Here is a 23861-nt window from a genome sequence, read left to right as displayed (position 1 = left end):
CGAGGGACCGTTTGCGCGGTGGTTCTCCTTCTGCAGGGGGTGGGGTGCCGGTGGCTTGTTGTTCCTGTGGCTGGGCTTCCTGTCCACTATCGTCAGCGGAGGTGGAGGGCTGTTCATCGGTTTGGCTAGTGTCAGGGGCCCGTTGGTGTACCACTGCCTCTCTCATGGTGTTGGCCATGTCTGCCAGCGCCCCTGCAATGGTGACCAGGGTGGTGTGGATGTCCCTCAGGTCCTACCTGATCCCCAGGTATTGTCCCTCCTGCAGCCGCTGGGTCTCCTGCAACTTGGCCAGTATCTGGCCCATCATCTCCTGGGAATGGTGGTATGCTCCCAGGATGTCGCTGAGTGCCTCGTGGAGAGTCGGATCCCTGGGCCTGTCCTCCCTCTGTCGCACAGTAGTCCTCCCAGCTTCCCTGTTGCCCTGTGCCTCTGTCCCCTGAACCGTGTGCCCACTACCACTGACCCCAAGTCCCTGATCGTCCTGTGTTTGTGGGGTGGCCTGGGGTCCCTGTAGTGGTGGACACATTGCTGATTGATGTGTCCTGGGGACAGAGGTATGGGCCTGCTGGTTGGGTGCTGTGGTGCTGTTTCCTGAGGGGGGAGGCTCTGTGGTGGTATGGGACTGTGTCTGGGTAACCGACTGTAGAGGAGGTCCCTGATGGGCCAGGTTGGTCATCCTGATCCAGGTGAGCACAGCTGCTTTCATCACTGTGGGTCTCTTCTGTGGGGGGACTGGATGTTGCTGGCACCTCCTCTCCAGTGATGTTGTGTGGGGGACCTGTGGGGATGTAAATGCAGTGTTATTGTTTCTGCGTGTGACATCTTGTGCATGGGTTTGTTGACCTCTATGGTTGTGAGTGCCCTGTCAGCTGTGCCTTGTGTGAGTAGTTATTTTGTGGGCTAAGTGATTCTCCCTAGTGTGCATGGTGTGGTGATGGGTGTCCATGCAGGGCTGTGAGTGGTGTCCATGCATTGGTGGTGAATGCAGTGCTGGGTACTGGGATGGGTGGGTTGTGATGGTGGGGTGTATGTGAGGTGGTGGGGTTATGGGGGTGAGGGTAGGGGTGGGGATATGTGATGGCATGCAGGTAGAGGGGTGATAGTAATAGAGATTTGACTTACCAGAGTCCAGTCCTCCTGCTACTCCTGCCAGGCCCTCAGGATGCAGTATTGCCAAGACTTGCTCCTCCCATGTTGTTAGTTGTGGGAGAGGAGGTGGGGGTCAACCGCCAGTCCTCTGTACTGCTATCTGGTGTCTTGCTACCATGGAACGCACCTTACCCCGTAGGTCGTTCCACCTCTTCCTGATGTCATCCCTTGTTCTTGGGTGCTGTCCCACGGCATTGACCCTGTCCATGATTCTCCGAGATAGCTCATCTTCCTAGCGATGGAAGTCTGCTGCACCTGTGACCTGAATAGCTGTGGCTCTACCCGGATGATTTCCTCCACCATGACCCTTAGCTCCTCCTCTGAGAACCTGGGGTGTCTTTGTGGTGCCAGGGGTGTTGTGTGAGTGGTGTGTGGGGTGATGTGTTGGGGTGTGTGCTGTGAGGTGCGTGGATGGTGTATGGGTGATGGTGTTTTGTGGCTCTGGTTCTGTGGGTGCTCTTGCTGTATCTCTCTCTAGTGGAAATTATTGTTAGTCGTAAAGGGATGTGGGTAATGTGGGTGTGAGTTTTATAGTGGTGTGGGTGTGGTGTGTGTATGTGTGTCAGGTGTGTGTAGTTTGAATTGTCCAACGTGGTGTTGTTTTGTATGTGTGTGTGTGTATTTTGAGCGCGGTTGAATGTCCGCGCAGTGTTTCGTGGGCCATAATATTGTGGGCATAGTTCTGTTGGCTTAACGGTGTGGGTGGTGGTACCACCAGTTTATCACTGAACTTTGGGCTGACGGACTTGTGTGTGCGTCTGAATAGTGACGGATTGCTATGTGTGGGTCATAATATGAGTAGCAGCATACCGCTGCGGTTGTGGTATGTTGGCAGCAGTCAGCATAGCGGTAACCGGGACTTACCGCCAATATCATAATGTGCCTAAGTGTTGTAAAAACATGCATATTTTAGGAGATGTTGCAGCAGTTGACACTGACTGGTGTGGGGAGTGGATGCGACACTGTATTAAATAATAACGTTCATCCTTTTAACCTGTTTGTGTGTTGGTGTAGTGCCATTAAAGTTTTCTTCTTCTACCACAAAGGTGAACAGAAAAGAGAGGTATGGAACTCTGGAACACACACAGACAGCAATGCATTCTTCAAAGCTCCGAGCAAATGTACAGATTCAGATTCCAAGAAGGGTCCACTGTGCACTGGCTACACACAAACAGACCATACTTAAAAGTGAACCATTTAAAAATAAAAAAAATAAAACTATATAATTTCCCAAAGGGTCACATGCAAGTATATCTCTGTATGAAACATTACAGGCAATAAAGGTGACGCTTGTTGAGCAGTCAAGTGATGTCCTCAATTGCCTTGCAAGTGGCATCCACAAAAGCAACAACGGTTTCCCAGGGGTCCATCCTGTAATCTCGTTGCCACTGCATAGAAACACAGCCATGTAGCATGAAGAATTAGGAAAATTATTCATCGATGAAACCTTTAAACTTCTCTGGATCTGGGCTTCAGCTTAAGAATATTAGCAAAGCTCCAGAAAAGGAAAGTGCAGCGCAGAATATAGAATTACAGTGCACTAGAAATCTATCCAACATATGGAAACAAAAATACATTAAAAGATAGTATAGTTTCTTAAAGATTAACTGTAAGAGTATCAACAAAACTCAATAATTCTCTGTCATTCTCCATAGCTTTCTTACACTGTTTGAAGAGTAAACAATCAGGCCAAATGCCTTAAACAACCGGCAATAGGAATAACGTCCCTTGGGAGGCCCCCAAGGTGGTCCGAAAATAAATAGCCTCCCTACCATGACCACTTTCTGATGTTAGCAAGGTACCCAGCCCACTGGGAGAGAAAGGTGGGAATTTAGCACTGTGCCAATTGAAGATTAGAGGTAAGTAAACTGCTCGTCACTTCCTCCTGTTGTGTCTTCAACAGTCCTAACAACTTGAGCTGTTCTCCAACTTCAGTTGTCTCAAGAAATAGACATTAATGTATACTACAACAATCTTGGAATGCTGAGTTTATTAACAAAAATAGAGACACAATAAATTAAATCTTGAGTTGTCAGAACTCAAAACATGAGTTGAAAACTCACCCTAATAATCCCATCACCTTTAGGTGATAGTGGGACATGAATGTGTGAGGGTGACCCCTGTTGTGGTATTGCATGTGTCCTTTAGAGACACTCCTTTAGATGTTGCCTAAGAGGTGGACATGCCTCCTGCGGAGTGGCCCTGAACTCCACCTGGCTATTGAACACCCTTTAACTAGCATGGTGAGAATAAAGCAAACAAAATCCATTTACTTAGTGGTGGGGACGAGGGCTGTTTGGAGTCAGCTGGAGGCAAAGTGTCCTCAAAATTGTGCCATAATAATTTACCAAAAGACTCCCACATGTTTTTTTATCATTGGATTTATTCAGTGACTATAATTTAAATTTCTGCAATGATTAAGCCAACAAAAATAGTGCAAAACATAAAATCAATTGTATGCATATGCCACATAAATTGCCTAAGCAGACAATAGACCAACCAGATTACAAAGAAATAATCAAATAGTCAAGTCAAACAGAATAATTAACAAGATGCTTTGAAAAAAAAAAGCAAAGCTTGTAAAAATGTGCACATCAAGCAGGCCTAATAATCATTAAAAAAAAGCCACCAATGCAACTGTGCCAAGTTAAAGTGAGCCTACCAACAAGAGGAGTCCAAAACAATAATAAGCTATAGCAACAAAAGCGCAAATTGCAACATGAGCTGAAAAAAGCCCAAAGAAAGAAGTTCCTTTGCAAAAAGAGCTGTAAAAAGAGTGAGCAACTGACAGTAACTCAAGTCTATTTATACTGTTTTACACAATGCACTTTATACAGAATACATTTTAACATTTTAAAATACACAACATTTAGGAAAAGAGGTGGTACACAAAAATAATTACATTTCTCGTGCTTTCCGTCCAGACTCTTGTATTTTTAAAATACAATTACTATAATATTCCACACGCATTTATTATTCATGTAAACTTTGCCTAATTTCAGGTGCTTGTAGATTGTTCTTCCTGCATGTAACATGTTGTATGAAGCTTCTCATGATAAACAATGAAAATATTCACTTTAGCCAAAAGGCTCCAGTCTTTGCCCTTAAAATGTTACATCTTATTAGCTAAGGAAAGATACAGAGACCAGTCATGACTAGGCAAATGAAACCTATTTCACAATATTTTTCTGTTTTACAGAGGGAAAAATCTCACTCACATTTATTTGTCATGCACATTTGAAAGACCTTCAATTAACAACATAAAAATTATGTGAGGTATATATTTATGTGCTTTCTCACCTGTGCTTGAGGGGGTGCATGTGCATCTATATTGCGCAGGTTTGTGCTCTTTTTTTAGTGGTGCGTATATTTGTCTAGAGCATCCGTTGTGAGATTGGCAATTGCTGATGCAAGATGTGGCTTTGGTCTTACTCCTGTGTGAGGTGCCACTATTTTTTATCGAGACTTGCATGGTGGGGGGGTATTCTTTGGAACTGTAGTTCAGGTTTGTGTGAGTCTAGATTGTGCAGAAAGCTTTGGAACATTATGGGGGTCATTACGAGTTTGGCAGTCCCTTGACCACCATGTCATACATCCAACAGGCTGGCGGAGAAGGCCGCCAAATTATGACTTCGGCAGTATTCCCTACAGAATACAGCCAAAACACTGCTGGCACTGCCACTGCGGTCAAACTGCCATGGATGACTGAAGGCACCTGCAGGCCGGTGGAGACCATGTTTCTGCCGAACATATTACGATTTATGCCGTGGTCACACCACCATGAAAACACAGGCGGAAACTAACACTATAAAACTAGACTCTCACCTTCAGGAAGCCACACTCGTCCAGAGCGGCAATGGAACCAGAACTAGACGTCATCCCGCTGCTCCTGCTCGTTGAAAGACTTCGGAATCTTCGCTGCTGCTGCCAACACCAACCATAAGTACACACACTTACCTGTTACTGTTGTATATTGTAAATTTTTGTACACTTACACAATATACCATTGGGAAGGGGCTGCAGGGGCGACACTCACACGTAACTGTACACTTGCAGGCACAATCATATACAGCACACAGACAACCGCACATACATAGTACACACACTACAGCCAGCACACACACACACGTACACGTCAAAAACACACACGTTCACATGGAAACACGGCACAGGCCCAGTCTCCCACAATACCACACAACACCACAACATGTTACAACAACACCCCAACTGCATCGTCATCAACATATTGGCAAGCACTCACAATAGACACTACCCAGCCACACATCACACATACAACACAACATACAACCAACAAGGAATGAACACACACAATTACACAATCACACAATTTACCAATCGACAAACACATCACATGCACAGCACATCATACATATCATACCATGCACAAAACACGCACACTCACACAGTCAAACCACACAAAGCCACACAACACAGCAACAAACACATGTCAACACAAACACCACACAATACCATGAGAACAACATGTCTGCTACATACACATGTCCATCACACAACAAAGCACTATGCACACCCACATATACTGGCCATACAATGCAGGATGCACAAGCATCGCACACACACAAATACTGAGACACAACCAATGTCAGCTTGCAACAACTCTAACCTAGTAAAAGAAATGCAGGACAAAGATGTAACCAGGAAACCAACAACTGATTGGTATGAATATATTTTCAGGAGAAATAAGAATAAAGTCAAAGGCCATAGGACAGTCCATTGTTCAATGAATGTGCACCAAAGGCACACATTGGTGCCCCAAACGTGACTCCTGACTGCAATGTAACCTCCACAGGTAGGGGCATCAAGAGGGCATGCAGGCACCTCAGGGATTATCTGGGGGCGGTGGCAGGGGGGAGGTCTGGGTTTAGGCTTGGGGGCTGTTAGGTTTAGGCTTTGGGGAGGGGTGGGTCTTCATGGGAGGGGTAGACTTCTTGGCAGGGGGAGGGGGAGGGGCACGAGTACTTGCAGAGGGGTAGTGGAGACCTTGGAGGTAAAAGGGATGGACTTGGGAGGGAAACAGCATGTTTAGGGGTTTCACGGGGGAGAGGTGTAGGGGACAGGGCAAACTCAGATAGGAAAGATTTTTTTACCCACACAGGGATGGTCATAGCAAAAGGGTAGGAGTGTGGAGGGAGAAGGAGTGTTTGTGTGAGGTGTTGGTGTGGATGTCTTGTTTGTGGGAGGTATGCTTGTGGGTGGTGGGTGTCTGTTGGGTGGATGAGTCTGGGTGTTTCTGTGTTTTAGGCGGAGGGGGTGGAGGTGCTGGCAGATGCCATGGTGGGTGAATGGGTGTCTATTGGGGTGGTGACTGCAGGTATGGTGGATTTTCTGCAAGTAGGAGTGTCAGTGGTTGTAGTGTTTGCAGATGTGGTGACTGTGGTGGACATTTGAGGGTCTGCTGTGGTGCTGTCTGTGTGTAGGATAGGTGTAGTGGCTGGATCTGTGTATGATGGTGTCATGTCTGCAGGTGTGTCAGGTTTGTTATCTGTGATGCTGGGGGTGGTGTGGGTGTCAGGGCATGTTGTGACTGTTGCTGTGTGTGCTTCTGAATGTTGCTTGTGTGTATGCTGGTGGTGTGTCCTGTGATGCTTATGTTTGTCTGAGCTACCCTTGGATGTTGAGGTGGATGCATGCCTGTCTGTGTGCTTTGGCTGGGTCGGGGAAGAGGGGTTTGTGAATGGTAAGAGAAAGGTGGATGGGGGGACAGTAGATAAAGGGTGACTGGCTGCTGTCAGTGTGGAGGCCAGAGCCTGAAAGGATCTCTGTAGGTCAGGCAGTGCAGTGTGAATGCTCTCCAGGAATTCATTACTCTGTTGGATTTGAGTTGCCAGTCCCTGGATGGCATTCACGATGGTCGCTGACCCACAGAGATGGACCTCAGGAGGTCAGTAGTCTCCTCACTGAGGGCAGCAGAGCTAACAGGGTCTGGGGCATAGGTGCCTACAGCAAAGGAGATGCCCACCCTATTGGGTGAGCGGGCACAGCCAACTGGGGGAGAGCTACAGAGAGGGCGGCGGTACAAAGTGTCTTGGCAGACAGGGATGGTGCTGGGGTGGTCCCAGATGGGTCCGCCACCACCAGGGAGTGTCCACTGGAGGAGGATTCCAAAGATGATGAGTGGATCCGTCTCCCCTGTGGCACTCCCCTTGCCCTCTGGGCCACTGGGTCCCACAGTGTCGGTGTTTTCATGACTTGAAGTCCTGTGGCCAGCAGCTTCCCCACTCAGCTGTGCCCCATCTCTTTCGCATGCCTATGCTGATGCTGGAAAACAGAAAGAGAGGTAAAATCATCACATTCTTTTCATACACTAACATCACACTGTACACATCATTTAAATTACATATAGTTGTACTACATCCCCAGGTAGAACCAAGTTAGTGCCAACATTGTGTCACAACAAGATATAATCCACACCCCTATATAACAACAATGCATCTATCTCATACCTACAATACCATCATATCAGTAGAGCTATCACACTAACCATGTCACGATACGCTGGCTTGGCAACATGATTGTGGGTCCCTATCCACAGCAACATAGTCAACCAACAACCAAGCTGTGGGAAATAGTGGTAACATTGATTTCCATATATCACATACACAAAATCTACACATACTTAGAATATTACCTGATGTCATGTACCAGAAAAGGAACCTTATATTATGCTAAACACAAGACAGCATGTTGCATACAAGCCGAAACCACTTCACGTCACAGAGTTCACAACCTTCACAATTGAAATTTACAAACATGCACCTACTATATTTGGCATATCCAACTTTGGATTATGATAGAGTCTAAACACATGTCACCAACACATATGCCAATAGTGATGTAGGAAAGGATGATACATACTTTGTTGACCTACTCGTCTTAGTCATTCTCCACCTGTAAACAAAATCTTGCACACTCATAGTGGCCTATTTAGCCCATAGCATTTACCCACAGACAACCTCAGGCAGCATAACTTCTCCTTAAATACAATGGACACCTGCCATGTGCATCAAGGCCACATACAGATTAAAGTATCATGATGAGTGGCAACATCAAAGCCCAATGTTCGAGTGGCATCATCACTACCCACACTTCTGACATGAGTAGTCTTACATCTGTGTAAGAAAATGTCAATCACACAAACCCCATATGAGGGTACCATGATAGAGACATACACCCTAAGGCAAGCCAAATGACTCACTACACATACCATACCACCCACATGTGAATGTGAACTACCACACCTGTACCCCTAATGTAGTCAGTGCAAACAATAATATGTTTCCATATTAAAAGCATTGAAAACAGCAAAATAAAGTATGTTTATGATACATTACAATGTTTATTTATAACAGAACCTTACAATGTACACATGATGTTGGCAAAAACCAGTGAAGAATGTAACTGCTAATAAGATAGCTTAGCCTATTTAGCATGCCCACAGCACAATGACTTAGGAAATAGCCGTGTAGCCACTTACCATCCAAAGAACATGTACATGGTACTAACATTCAGAGCTCTAATATCAATGTGTGTTTTGCAATAGCAGTCTAGCAATACTTCATTTGTTTCCCACATTTAGTAAGTCCACTCAGATGAGACATTCCAGGGGCAAATGTAAAGCCCTAACTTGCTAAAAGGGTTCACCTCCTAACAGCACTGAGTAAGTTTACCTGTTAGCTGTCAGATGGACATCAAAGCCTCACATCAAGTTGCCACTCATTAGAAACCTCATGAAAAGTAGGAATTACATAAACTTGTCAGATTCTATGTTGCACATAGACATAGATCAAGGGGCATTTGAATGGACAGAGGGCAGAGACCTGAACAAATTATCATCATGATATTGGGAGAATGGATCTGTAGGTGGCAAGGAACAACTAACAGGGTATATAAAGCAGTATAGCGGTACACATATGATACAATCACAAGTGAATCATCATATGCTTTTTTACAGAAGGGATAACATAGGAGAGTAATATGTCTCTATAAACAATAGAATGTGCACACCTGTATGCCAATGATGAGAACTGTACATCTATGTGTTCCTTGGAGATCTTTGACCCTTTGCACTTACCACATCGTCACAGCTTAGATTCTATCATTCATATACTGACCCGGCATAGGGATGAAAATGTGTTAAGTCAGTATGTACCCCCTTATGGCTGTTGTGCTACCCTTAAACGCCTGTCCAACTCAGCATAGGCCACCACCAATATGCAGGCCATTAGGGGGGTCAAGGTCTGATGGGCACCCCTTGTTTCTTGGGAGAATATCCCCAGCTGGGCCTCTGCAGTCATCCGGGCCCAGCATCTCAGGTCCTCCCAATGCTTCCTTCAGTGGGTGCTTCACCAGCTGTGGACCCCCAGGGACCACACTTTCTTGGCAATGGCACGCCAGATCCCCTTTTTTTGGTGGGCGTTGGCCTGCATGGATGACAGACAAGAGGAGAAAGTCATGTCCACCTGCTCCATCCCAAAATAAGAAGGGTGAAACAAAAGTTTGTGCAAGTAGCCATACATACACTTCCACCAACACCCCCTTCTATGTGGAATGACCATCTGCAGTCAGGCCATGTGTGAAGTGGAGGCAGGCATAGAATCTGCATATCCAGTACCAAGTGTTGGCTAGTAACATATGACCAGACCACAAGCATGTCTTTAAAGGTGGTATAAGTATACAACTATTTCTAACACCACCTTCAATTATAATGTTATACAGTTTTTAGGTGGGTCAGGGTACATACATCATACACTCCCTACTATGTATCAGGTCTCAATACTATCTGAGCACATGTGCACATGTCCATCTACCCACACATTTAGTTCCAATCCTTCATTCCCCCACATTTCATCAACATCATCATACACTCAACATTTCAAACATTGGTATTGCATTGCACTTACCTGCTCCTCTGGTGTCCATACAGGGGTAGGACCTCCTCCACAAGCTTGTCCAGCTCATCAGGTGAGAAGGCAGGGTCTCTATCACCTGTAGGATGTGGCATGATTGCTCTCAGAGGCAGTACACAGCAGCTCAGGTTGTGGACGTCTTGCTGGCAGCAATGTCAGGAGTCAAGTGAGGCATGAAGTATGATATGGTGGTCACGTCTGTCACATACAGGACCGTGACCGTCGGCAGACGTTGATATTGGCCCAAGTCTGCCAAAGTCAGCAATGTGTTTCAATGGCAATGTCCACCATGGTTGTGACCCCGTCTACCGCCATGACGACATCCGCCGGCAGAGTTAGGTCACTTCCTGAAGTCCAGTACAGGAGGTCAGGCAGCTGCCATTTTAAGGCTCATATATGTACGTTAAGGTTATGAAACGTGCATAATTGACTAAGAATTTTTATTTATGATAATGTGTTTACTGCTGGCTTTCTCCAAACATGTACCAATGTGCATGTAATACGTAGAGGATGTTAAAATGATGTATCCTGAGTTATGTACATAAAACAGTATTGTTAGCAGAGCAATGATGATCGGAACATAGTATAGGTGTTCCAAATATGTTTCATATGTTAAGTAAGTTGATGTCACTTGTACTGTCAGTGACATGTTTTTCCATTTAAAGAACATGCTAGGGGCCAGGAGATCTGATTACAATATTTAGGCAAATGTTATCTAGGTATGTGCTGCGTACAACTTTTTCACTGTTTCATGTGACATAATGTAGCTCTATCTTTGACGCTGGTGTGATCATACTTATGATGTATGGATTTAGTCATGCACATACATCCAGGTGTTGTCCCACATAGTTAATCTGGCATGAGAAAAGCAAGACACCCTACAGTGTACTGCCCAATAGTAGACCTGTACACAATGAAGGAGCGACATGTCATCCAAATATACCGCTTGGACAGGCAGACAATCATGGATCTCTATCGTCAGTTGGAGCCAGATCTGATGCCTGCCATTCATAAGTCCCAATTGCATGCCTCCAATTGTCCAAGTCATGTCAGTGCTACACTTTCTGGCCACTGGGTCCTTTAAAAATACAGTGGCTCTAAATGCAGGGATGTCTCAGCCCATGTTCAGTCTGGTTTTGAAGACTGTACTCTCTGCATTGTTGAAACACCTGGACAGCTACATCAGATTTCCCCAGTGTGAGGATATGGCCCATGTAAAGGCTGACTTTTATGCTTTGGGACACATTCCACATGTGGTTGGACCCATAGATGGCACCCAAGTAGGCTTGGTTCCCCCAAGTGCCAATGAACAGGTATATAGGAACAGGAAAAACTTCCACTCCATCAACGTCCAAGTGGTCTGTTTAGTTGACCTCTACATTTCACAAATTTGTGCAGAGTATCCTGGGTCAGTCCATGATTCCTTCATCATGTGGAAAAGCAATATCCAACTGCTAATGGCACGACTATACACAGGGAGGGCCTGGCTGGTTGGTAAGTCATATATGTCATGTGTCTGTACCTTTTATCTGCTACCATATTTGTGGATGTCCAAGATTAATGTTTGGGTTATTGTAATTATACCTTACAGGGAACTCTGGCTACCCAAACCGTCTTTGGTTGTTGACACCAGTGAGGTACCCAACTATGCCAGGTGAAATTTGCTTCAGTGAGGCCCACAGAAGGACAAGGCGTGTTGTGGAGCGGACCTTTGGGCTCCTGAAGGCAAGATTTTGCAGCATTGATATGTCTGGAGTAGTCTTGCTCTAGTCACCCAACAAGATTTATTAAATCATTGTTGCCTGCTCCACAACTTCGCTTTGAGACGTCAGATACCATTCATACCAGACGAGGGGGAGCCAGCAGATCCTGTGGGTGGAAATGCAGATGTGCCAAATGAGGATGAGCATGATGAGGATGAAAGCTGGAGACATTAGGGCAGATCTCATCAATCAGTACTTCAACTGACTCATGGCATGTGATGGGATGTAATAAAAGTGATCCAGTGAGGCATTGGTGAGGTTATGAATGCCAGATAAGGTTCTTCTTAAGTCCTTCAGATAGGTCATAAGTGTCTCCAAAGCCCATGACTCAGATATGCATGCAGATTGTTACTTGGAGTTGTGTACAGAACCGTTATGTACATAATCTAATGTTTTCACAATGCTCAATCAAAGTCACATTTGTACAAATGATTTGGCAGTGTAACATACATGTATCAATGTGGCCTATACCTTATGCTTGTCAATTAAAAATTGCAGATTGGCTGCTTGGCTCATCCTCATTTGGCAATATCAGACAGTGTCACAGGCAGATGGGATTTGCAGACTGACATGTGAAGTGAACATGGATTAAACCAGGTACTGTCTGGCATGAGATTTGTGGTGTGTGAGTTTTATATCCAGACTGTCAGGCCAGTGGGATGGTAGTGTCCTTGTCCACACTAAAGACCTGTTTGGTATTGGAGGTGGGGCCAACGGTGCAATATGTGTGTTCACGTCTCTCTGACATATGTCATAATTTGGTATCCAGACCCTCTTACATCATCATGGTATGTTTTGTATGTGAACTAACTTGTACATAGCTGTCAGTGTGTTTCCACTTTGCAGACCAATTTGCATGTCTCTGAAGACTAAGAGAGGTGAGTGGCAAGACTACAGATTCCTGACCGTGGTAAGTGGAAGGTTCCATGACTCGGGACATGAGTACTGACCTCTGTCTGTTTCATTGGGTATGGTTATCTGGGAGCTATGGTATGGATATGTGATAAGGCTTTAGCTGATGATACACTTAACCAATTTGTTTGCCTCCTGGGATAATAAGAGACTGACATGTCCCTAATTTCATATCTCCTCAAACACTACAAACCTGCAAAGACCAACATGGGATGACTGCGCACATGGGACCGCAGGATCTTCTCCCATTCCCGGATCTCACCTGTGAAGCCGACATCACCACCAGACACGCGGGACTGCAGAGAAGGTCCTCCCTCACCGAAAGACAAACTAGATGCTGTATTGGAGGCCATTGAACACTCTAGATCCTCCCAAGAAGATAAAATTAATGTAGTTGCAACAGACCTTACCTTACTGCGCGCGCATCACTGGAAACTTCTGGACTAGGTGACAACAACAGACCAGGCCATTGAGATACTACAACCAAAAGTCCACAGTTTGGAGTCATCCCTAGAAACTCTGTCGGAACAGGTGCAAACATTGGAGAGGCACACTGAAGATGCAGAGGGGAGGTCCTGCAGAAAAAATATCTGAATGGAGGGTCTCCCTGAGAGTTCCAAGGGACGAGACACAGTAAATTACATAGTGACTTGGTTGCGTGAGCTCCTTCCTCCAGTGGCTCTTTTGCACTTCTTCTCAATTGAGAGAGCTCACTGAGTTCCGACACGCAGACCCACTCCTGGATCAAACTCCCGCCCCATGGTAATCCGATTCTTACACTACTGCAATAGGGACTCAGTGCTGAGAGAAACATGCCTATCACTCAAAGTGAAAGTGGATTATGCACAAATTATGTTCTTTCCAGATTACATAATCGCAGGACAAAGACAACATAGCTCCTTCCTTGCAGTGATGCGCCGGCTGAGAGAATTAGAACTGCACTACTCCCTTCTTTTTCTGGCACGTCTATGCGTTAGCACCAACGGAAAGATGCAGTTCTTTGACACCCCGGAAGATGCATCGAACTGGATGGAGACACCTGACCTCCGGGTTACTAATCTGCAGCATAACACTGAGGGTAGTGGTCCCCTGCTCTTGGAAGAGCAACACAGGCGATGAGGGGGCGGACATAAAATTGGGCCATTTTCTCTGTGGCCCCCGATCTGGACCAAATAATAGCAGAACATCGTTGTCCACTGGTCGAAACTGCTGCTCTTACAGACACTCTGCATGGCCCCAGGTCAGAGACTGAGAAATCCCATTCGTCTGATGGTGATGGATCTGTTACCACCTGGCCCTCTGGACAAGACTCTGACCCCCCGCCTGACGTCACCCCACAAAGAGTGGATACTATTTGCTGATCTCCCATACAGGTAAAGTTCTGCTACCGCACCTCCTCCTCATGAAGTATACCCACAAGAACCAACCCAGATAAGCCACTACAGGATCTCTTGCAGTGACTGACAAGTACTCACAAAATTAACACTGTAATATTTCACGATTACTGAATCCCAAAATGGTTTTGTACCAGCCTGGACCACATCACACAATCTACGCCGATTTTTCTCAATCTACGCCCCATTGGCCTCAGGCAGGCTGTTTAGTGCTCGATTTGGAAAAAGCATTTGACTCCCTGGAGTGGCCCTTTCTACTCCAATTCTGTTGAGACTAGGATTGGGAACTCGGTTCACACAAATGAGCGCCTAATATACAACTCGCCTAGAGCCAGAGTTAAAACAGGCCACCATGTATTTGCCCCCAATAGCATCGAGAGGGGCACATGTCACGGATGCCCATTGTCCCCTCTCCTATTTGCCCTAGCCATGGAGCCCTTGACTATTACCTTAAGCACCCTGGCTGAGACTGGGGCATACCCATGGGAGATGGGACACATGCAGTATTCCTTTATGCCGAAGATCTGCTCATTTACTTGAAGGATCTATCCCTCTTTCCCATGTCCATCACTGACACACTAAACACTTATGCATCACTGCCTGGAATGCATGTCAACTGGTCTGAGTCATGCATTTTCCCGTTCATGCCATCCATGCCTAACCTATGCCCATTACCCGACGCTCCTTCTCTGACCTGTCAATCCGACACCTTCAAATACCTAGGTATTCAAATTTACCTCTGCTAGACATCCTGCGCTCCATCCGTGGCTTCTGAGTGTGACACACCACTAGTTCCACAGGAGATTATTCCATACTAGGGTAATAATCCCCTACACCCTAGGCATAGCACTCTTGGGGACACCACGTGGCCCTCATACCGCTGCTATAGCAGAATTGATGTCATGGTACACTGCTGTAATACACACCTTAGGCGACCTCTATGATACTAGTGTCTTACTCATGTATGAAACTCTATTGGAAGGGTACGGCTTACCACCAGGTGGCTTCCACCTTCATTACTCACTAATTAGAGCATTGGGACAATCATGGGGACACCTGAGCCAAGAACCGCTCATGCACCTCACTCTGCAATACTTGCACATATTTGGCAGTGGTACAACACTCTGGAATCGATGGGAACTAGACCGGGGTATTCCACACACAGACAAAGAATGGTCACATTTACTAGAGAGCCCAACACGGATACCATGCACTGCCTGATTTTGTCTAATCCAATATTACATTACCCAGAGGGTCTATCTCATGCCTGCTAAAATTAATAGATATTACAACTGTTCGGATGCAAAATGGCCGCACTGTCATCTCCTAGATGCAGACTTACTGCACATATTATGAACATGTTCACAATTTCACTGCTACTGGACTGCAGTGAGGTATCAATTGTCACACTGTGTAGGCCGAACCATATCGTGCTATGGGAAGCATGCATTCTGGGACTCTTTCAGAGGGGCAAAACACACAGGGCCATATCCCGGTTTTTAGATCTAGGTCTTATCTTAGCCAAGAGACGTATTACCCGTGAATAGTGTTCACTTGATGCACCACATTATTTTTTGTGGCTCCAATCAATGTCAATGGGCACAGGTGAAGAGTGTTGCATCAGGAAGACAACCTTGGCCTCCGTAAGAACCTAATAGCTTTTAACTGGGACACAAAATTGGCTGACTTACACACATCAACCTGATGCACCTACACAGGCTATTATCGGGGGATGTGGAGAATGTTCCAGGAACGCCGACTCCACTCATGTCACCGACCATAACACACGTGCCACAATAACCTATTCACCCCCGGGGACTTCTGCACCCCCCCCCAGCCCACCCCTCCCAGCAACACTACTGGCATTTCCAACTGGAACAACAGAGAACAAGTTCTCATAGATTGCTTGCTTCCAGCTTTAGATACACCCTTTTCCCCCACCACGTCTATCCCACCCCCAGTTAAAGAAGTTGTGAGAGAGTTAATATAAAATGTTTGAGATGTTTCTATTGCAGGACACAACTGGCAATCACTAACCCTGCAGCAGCTTACTTATGCAAAACCTGTTACAATTGCCCTCCCTCACACTATGGTACGAACGTAACAATGATTCCAAAGCTGCCCATTCGACTCTGTATGACATGAGGCAATAAAATATAAGAACTCAGTCTATGCTTAATCAAATATACCACACAATAAATGTATGCGTTACAAACTGAACAATGTGAAATGTACCTTTATTGGAATAGAAAGTGTACTCAATCGTAATATGATGTTTGAATACAGGAAAAACTCAGTAAAACAGATTCAAACAAATGTAAAATGTTGTTTTTTTAAACTTCAGTATTGAAATGTCTTTATTCTGGGTGATATTAATGTAGTCAATATTGTGTATTGCAATATATTTGAAAATGTATATGTTTATTTGAAGGTACAAATATTTTTGTTTCCAATATTTTTCTTATCGATATAAGTAAAAATAGATATTTTTTACTGCGGTAATTTGGTTATCGATATTTGTGTATTTATTAGGTAAGTACAGGAAGAGGATATGTTTGTGAATAATATTTATTTCAGATATTTTTCTGAATCAATAGTGTTGCTATCGATGTTATGTCATTGTTCTATATGGCTATGGAAAAGTCCACTGAAAGGACACAGGACACTCACTGAGAAGCTGTGCACACATAGTAGCTTAATTCCTTCATGGCCGGTATACCTAAAATCTTGTTAGGACTGGAAACTGAGGCTTAGGCCAAAATCAACTAGGTTGTCTATGGCATAGTGAGCATACACTGGGTTGGGTTGGGCAGACTATGGTGATGTAGGATGGAATACTAAGGCCCTCATTACAACTCTGGCGGTCGGTGATAAAGCGTCTGTAATACCGCCAACAAGCCAGCGGTAAAAAAAACTCAAATTATGACCACAACGGAAACCGCCAACACAGACAGCCACTTTTACACACCGACCACCATGGCGGTAGCAACAAGCACCGCAGCGGTATCCTATTACAATAGGCCTAATCGCCACCTTTTCTGGAGCGGTACCAATGACAACAAAAGCACGGCGGAAACAGATCTCAGAAGTCAAAGGACTCACCTCTGGAGACTCAGGGAGGAACCACGCCTCCATGGATCCCGAACTGCAGGTGTTCCCCATGCTGGTCTACCTCCTCCTACACCAGGGATACCAACGCCGGCGATGACGAAAAAAAGAGTGACACACACACGCAACACCCCCAACAACATACACACAAACAGATGCAACATTACACGTCCGCCCCGTACCCCTCAGGAATAATGCAAGGACAAAAAGAAGTGATTGAAGTGAGTGTAATAAGATAAACTTCTAGAAATACGTCCTCAAAATTAAAAACAGTATTTACATATATAAAAATGGAGGGGCAGTGCCCAGTCCATAATGTCCGTGGGCCACAGGGCCACATCACATAGGCCAAGACCTCACCTTACTCCTGCATCAACACATGGAGAACACTGCTGGGGCATCAGGTTGAAAATACACAGGCACCTATTGGGGACGGAAAACTGGGGGCACCTCAGCCGGAAGATGGTACAACACCACTTGTCCTGGAGGGGGCACATGCCCTGTGCGATGTCCTGGGGAGTGCAAAGCCACAGTCTCTCGAGTCGGTGGTCTTCCCACTGCTTGGTCCTGGGGAGTGCAAAGCCACAGTCTCTCTAGTGGGTGGCCTGCCCACTGCTTGGACCTGGGGAGTGCAAACCCACAGTCTCTCAAGTGGGTGAGTTGCCCACTGCTTGGTCCTGGAGAGTGCAAGGCCACAGTCTCTCTAGTGGGTGGGTTACCCACTGCTTGGTCCTGGGGAGTGCAAGGCCACAGTCTCTCTAGTGGATGCCTTCTTCCACTGGTTCTGGAGGGGGCTTTGTGCCCAGTGTGCTTTATCCTGGCAAGAGGGGGTGAGTGGATGCCTTCTTCCACTGGTTCTGGAGGGGGCTTTGTGCCCTGTGATGCAGATCTTGGGGAGTGCAAGGTCACAGTCACTCACCTGGGTGTCAGACCCACACGATTTGCAGTGGGCAGGATGCATTACACTCCATGGAGGCAGGACTACACACTGCCCGGCAGCGGCGACGGCTGCTCAGTGGTGGCAGTGCCAGTGCTGGTGGTGGTGCTGGCAGTGGTGGGGGGAGGCTCCAGGCCATCCCCTGCAGCCTCGGACAGCTGCCCACTGGGGCTGCTGCTGCTGGTGGCAGTGCTGGCAGTGGTGGAGGGAGGCTCCAGCCCATCCCCTGCAGTCTCGGACGGCTGCCAGCTGGGGCTGCTGCTGCTGGCAGTGGCGCTGGTGGAGGTGCTGGTGGTGGTGCAGGTGGCAGTGCTGATGGCGATGACGGCAGTGGTGGGGGAGGCTCCAGCCCTTGACCTGCAGCCTCTGATGGCTGAAGCGCCATGGTTGGTGTTGGGGGCTCAGATTCAGTCACAGCACCAGGCCTCCTGTCCCTCCTGCCTGCAGGCCCTTTGCCCTTGCCCTTGTTGTCTGATGGTGCCTCCTTGCCATCTGGTGGTCCCTCCTTCCCCTTCGCCTTGTAAGCTGGTGGTGCCATCTTGCCCTTCCCCTTGTAAGCTGGTGGTGCCTCCTTGCCCTTCCCCTTGTAAGCTGGTGGTGCCTCCTTGCCCTTGGCAGCTGGTGGTACATCCTTGCCCTTCCCCTTGGCAGCTGGTGCAGGCACACTGCCAGTGCTGATGGGTATTTCCTTGGAGCCTCTCATGCCTGCAGTAGATGCCAAAACTACAGTGGCCGTGGACTGGGTGGCTGAGGTGTTAACCTGGGTTCTGCCCACCCTGGCCTGACGTGAAGGACGGGGTGGGGGTAGGGGTAGGGAAGAGGTCACCAGCGGAGAAGAAAAGCGTCTTAGGGACATTGGGGCAGGAAAAGGGTGAAGGTTTGGGAGTGGAGGAAGAGGGAGTGGTTGTAGGAAGTATCTGTCTGCTGTGTTTGGGTGCAGGTGCATGGGCTGGATGCTGTTGTGAGGTGGATGGCTGTTGGGTGTCTGAGTGCTTGCGTGTGTGTACTTTGGAAGGAGGGGGCACAGACACAGTGGGAGAGGACACAGGGGATGTGTGCATTGATGTGGGGGTGGTGACTGCCAGTGAGGGGCGTGTAGTGATAGGCGTGATGGTGATGGAGGCAGTGGGTGTGGATGTAGTGCATGCAGGTGTGAGTGGAGATGCTACTGGGAGGGAGGTGGACGACGAGGTGGATGGAGAACCAGTGGAGGCAGTGGATGTTGTTATGTCAGCATCTGGATGGTGTTTGTGTGAGTGCCTGTGAGATGATGTGTGGTGCTTGTGTTTGCCTGAGCCACTCCTGTGTGTTGTCTTGGGTGCATGCTGGTCTGAATGTGAACCTTGTTATAGTTTGGGGTTCAGGGGAATGGGACTGGGCAGAGGAAGTTGGAGGTGGGAGGCTAGAGACAGGAACAATGGATGCCAACAGGGAGGAGGCCAGAGCCTGGAATGATCTCTGTTGGGCCGCTACGCCAGAGTGAATGCCCTCCAGAAATGCATTTGTATGTTGCAAATGCCTTGCCAGGCCCTGGATGGCATTCACTATGGTTGACTTCCCAACAGAGATGGATCTCAGGAGGTCAATAGCCTCCTCACTCAGGGCAGCACGGCTAACTGGGGCAGGGCCTGGGGTGCCTGGGGCAAAGGAGATGCCCACCCTCCTGGGTAAGCGGGCACGGGAAACTTGCTGAGGGGATGCTGGGAGGGGGATGCTGGTACGGGGGTGGCGGCTGTACCTGTAGTTGGGGTGGGCACGCAGGTGCCCGCCACCAGCAGGGAGTTTCCATCAGAGAAGGTATCACTGTCAGAACTATCCCCTCCTGTCTTCGCTGTGGTGCTCCCCTCGCCCTCCATCCCACTGGTGCCCTCACCGTCGGTGGATTCGTCCTCCTGAGCCATGTGGGATGCAGCTCTCTCTGTCGCCGGTGCCTGTGCTCCTCTTCCAGATGATGCTAATGCACATGAGGACAGGATGACAAAACAAAAAGGGGGGGAAGAGACAGAGGATACACTTGGTCAATGGCAGCAACAACACCACCGTTGGCATACACAACACACAGGGAACAGCCCTACGCACTAGGCAATGCACTACCAGTCACAATGGTAGTCACCATGCCATGGACAGTAATACCTAACGCCAGTTGCAGCATACCTAAGACCCACAGAGCCCTGCCCAGTAGTGGATGCCCACTAGCTTGGTTGGAGGTGGAGTTCATCAGCCCCTGCCCAACATGGAACCTACCCTGCAATGTCCGTCTTGGCCTTGGAGCACCAACAGGTGCACATCCCCCATCTAGAGACCACCCCACCACGAGCAAGTAGTGTATTTGGACCTGTACTCACACCCTTGTGGCTGCTGTGATGCCCTCAAGCACCCATCCAGCTCCGGAGAGGCCACCGCCAGTAGGCAGAACATCAGGGGGGCCAGGGTTCGACGGGCACCCCTTCCTCGTTGGAGGGCCATCCCCAGCTGGGCCTCCGCCGTCTTCTGTGCCCAGTGTCTCAGGTCCTCCCACCATTTGCGACAGTGGGTGCTCCACCTGCCGTAGACCCACAGGGTCCGTACATCCTTGGCGATGGAACGCCATATACCCTTTTTCTGATGGGCGCTGATCTGCAGAGGAAACACACATAGAAAAAGGGTATCAGTCATACCGTCCGGCCTGTTAAACTAATGGCCCACTATATCCCTCCCATCCTCTGACGCACATACATTGCCCACCATACATGCAGCACGCAGCCCAGCACCCCTCAAACGCCCCACTTACACGAGGCCCTCACATACAGCACTCCATGCATTCATGCCCCATGCATCGTGCTCACAGTGTACTCACCAGTTGGGCTGGAGGTTCATACAGCATTCGGTACTGGGGTAGGACCCCATCCACCAGTCTCTCCAACTCTGCAGCAGTGAAGGAAGGGGCCCTTTCCCCAGTGACACGAGCCATGGTCGGTCCCAGACACAGGTCACAGCAGCACTTGCAGTGTAGGTCCTCTCCTGTTGAAGGTCAGATAGAAAGTGAGTGAACAGATAGAAAATGGCAGTCACGTTCGCAGCAGTGCGTACCGTCACCGCCGGCGTACATCACCATTGGCTACCATAACTCATAGGAGCCAATGTTAACCAATGAGGAGTTGCAGGGCGGTACTCGACCGTCTCCCGCAACTGCGCACAACATCAGCAGCATTACTTCATTTCCACCTGTCCATCCCGACAGGACAGGCGGCCGCCATTTCAGGGGGGGCAGGCCATGGCACCTAACTGCGTCACAGCACATATAGGCACTATTTGGGCCTAAACATCAACATACTGTTTCTGTCACAACATCCAATGCACTATACATTTAGGAAATGTTGAAAACTGACCAGATGCTCATCGTTTTGCCCCCTAGATTACAACTGCTGAGGATGAATAGGAGATGGAGACATCCCCCGTGTACAGGCCCCTGGTGGATTTGGCAACAATGGAGGACAGGCACATTATCCTCACCTACAGACTTGACAGGGCCACAATCCAAGAGCTGTGTGCCCAATTGGAGCCAGACCTGATCTCTGCTATCCGTCACCCCACTGGGATCCTCCCTCTTGTACAAGTCCTATCTGTGCTCCATTTCTTGGTAACTGGCTCCTTCCAAGTGACTGTGGGCTTGGCAGCAGGAATGTCTCAGCCAATGTTCTCAATAGTGCTTACCAGAGTGTTGTCTGCTCTGATGAAACACATGTGCAGCTACATTGTTTTCCCCCAGGTGGAGGATTTGGCCGCAGTGAAAGCTGACTTCTATGCAATGGGACATATCCCTAACATTATTGGGGCAATAGATGGTACACATATTGGCTTTGCTCCCCCGGAGAAATGAACAGGTGTTTAGAAATCAAAAGAACTTTCACTCTATGAATGTGCAGATAGTGTGCCTGGAGGACCAGCACATCTCCCATGTGAATGCAAAGTATCCTGGGTATGTGCATGATGCCTTTATCCTGAGGAATAGCAGCATCCCATATGTGATGGCTCAACTCCAGAGGCACAGGGTGTGGCTAATTGATGAGCCCATGGTCCCCACCCAGTATATGTTGGTGTATGGGTATTGGGTTGGCCCTAAGGGTTAGTGTCTGGCTAACAGGTATCCCTCGGTATTTGCAGATGACTCTGGTTACCCCAACCTCTCATGGCTACTGACCCCAGTGAGGAATCCCAGGACAAGGGCAGAGGAACGTTACAATGAGGCACATGGGCGAACAAGAAGAATTATACAGCGAACCTTTGGCCTCCTGAAGGCCAGGTTTCGGTGCCCCCATCTAACAGGTGGTTCCCTGTGCTACTCACCCAAGAAGGTGTGCCAGATCATCGTGGCATGTTTCATGTTGCACAACCTTGCCTTACATCGCCATATGCCTTTTCTGCAGGAGGATGAGGCTGGAAATGGGCGTGTGACAGCGGTGGACCCTGTGGACAGTGACGAAGATGAGGCAGAGGATGAGGATGTGCACAACAGAACAGCAATCATTTGACAGTACTTCTTGTGACACACACTGTAACTTCACCTTCCATTGCAGTTTTGTATTGTACATTTTCACTGGCAGGCTGATATTCCCACTACTATGGCCACTCACTGTCCCTTTGACATTTTACAGATATCTGTGCCCCACTCTGGCTCCTGGTGTATTGACTGCAGCAAACCACAGGTCATACCTAAGTATACATTACTGTACAGTTGAATTGCAATGTCTACAGATTGTGAAACAAATACATAGTTCAATCCCTTGACAGACTCAATACTTGTATTTTTTTGAAGGATGTTTATTCATGTGCTAATAAGTGGATGGGGTATTGCTATAGGCAGGGAGTGGTGGAGGAGAGTCCAGGATAGAGTCCAGTCTATTTGTATCACAGGTGCATTGTCCAAGGGGGCATAGAAAGTGGAGCAATGGCAGTTCAAGGTGGATAGCGTGACAGAGTGGGACACAAGGGTGACAATCAGGAGAGTCTTATTTCCTGGTGAGGATCTTGGCAATGTTCTCTGGCTTCTGCCTGGATCGAGGGACCGTTTGTGCAGTGGTTCTCCGTCTGCAGGGGGTGGGGTGCCGGTGGCCTGTTGTTCCTGTGGCTGGGCCTCCTGTTCACTATCGTCAGCGGAGGTGGAGGGCTGTTCATCGGTTTGGCTAGTGTCAGGGGCCTGTTGGTGTGCCACTGCCTCCCTCATGGTGTTGGCTGTGTCTGCCAGCACCCCTGCAATGGTGACCAGGGTGGTGTGGATGTCCCTCAGGTCCTCCCTTATCCCCCGGTATTGTCCCTCCTGCAGCCGCTGGGTCTCCTGCACCTTGGCCAGTATCTGGCCCATCGTCTCCTGGGAATGGTGGTATGCTCCCAGGATGTTGCTGAGTGCCTCGTGGGGAGTCGGTTCCCTGGGCCTGTCCTCCCCCTATCGCACAGAAGTCCTCCCAGCTTCCCTGTTGTCCTGTGTCTCTGTCCCCTGAACCATGTGCCCATTGCCACTGATCCCAGGTCCCTGATCGTCCTGTGTTTGTGGGGTGGCCTGGGGTCCCTGTAGTGGTGGACACACTGCGGATTGACATGTCCTGGGGACAGAGGTATGGGCCTGCTGGGTGGGTGCTGTGGTGGTGTTTCCTGAGGGGGGAGGCTCAGTGGT

Source organism: Pleurodeles waltl, chromosome 5 (assembly GCF_031143425.1).
Source record: "Pleurodeles waltl isolate 20211129_DDA chromosome 5, aPleWal1.hap1.20221129, whole genome shotgun sequence".
Taxonomy (NCBI): domain Eukaryota; kingdom Metazoa; phylum Chordata; class Amphibia; order Caudata; family Salamandridae; genus Pleurodeles; species Pleurodeles waltl.
The sequence above is the reverse complement of the archived record's forward strand: the minus strand, read 5'-3'. Positions refer to the sequence as shown.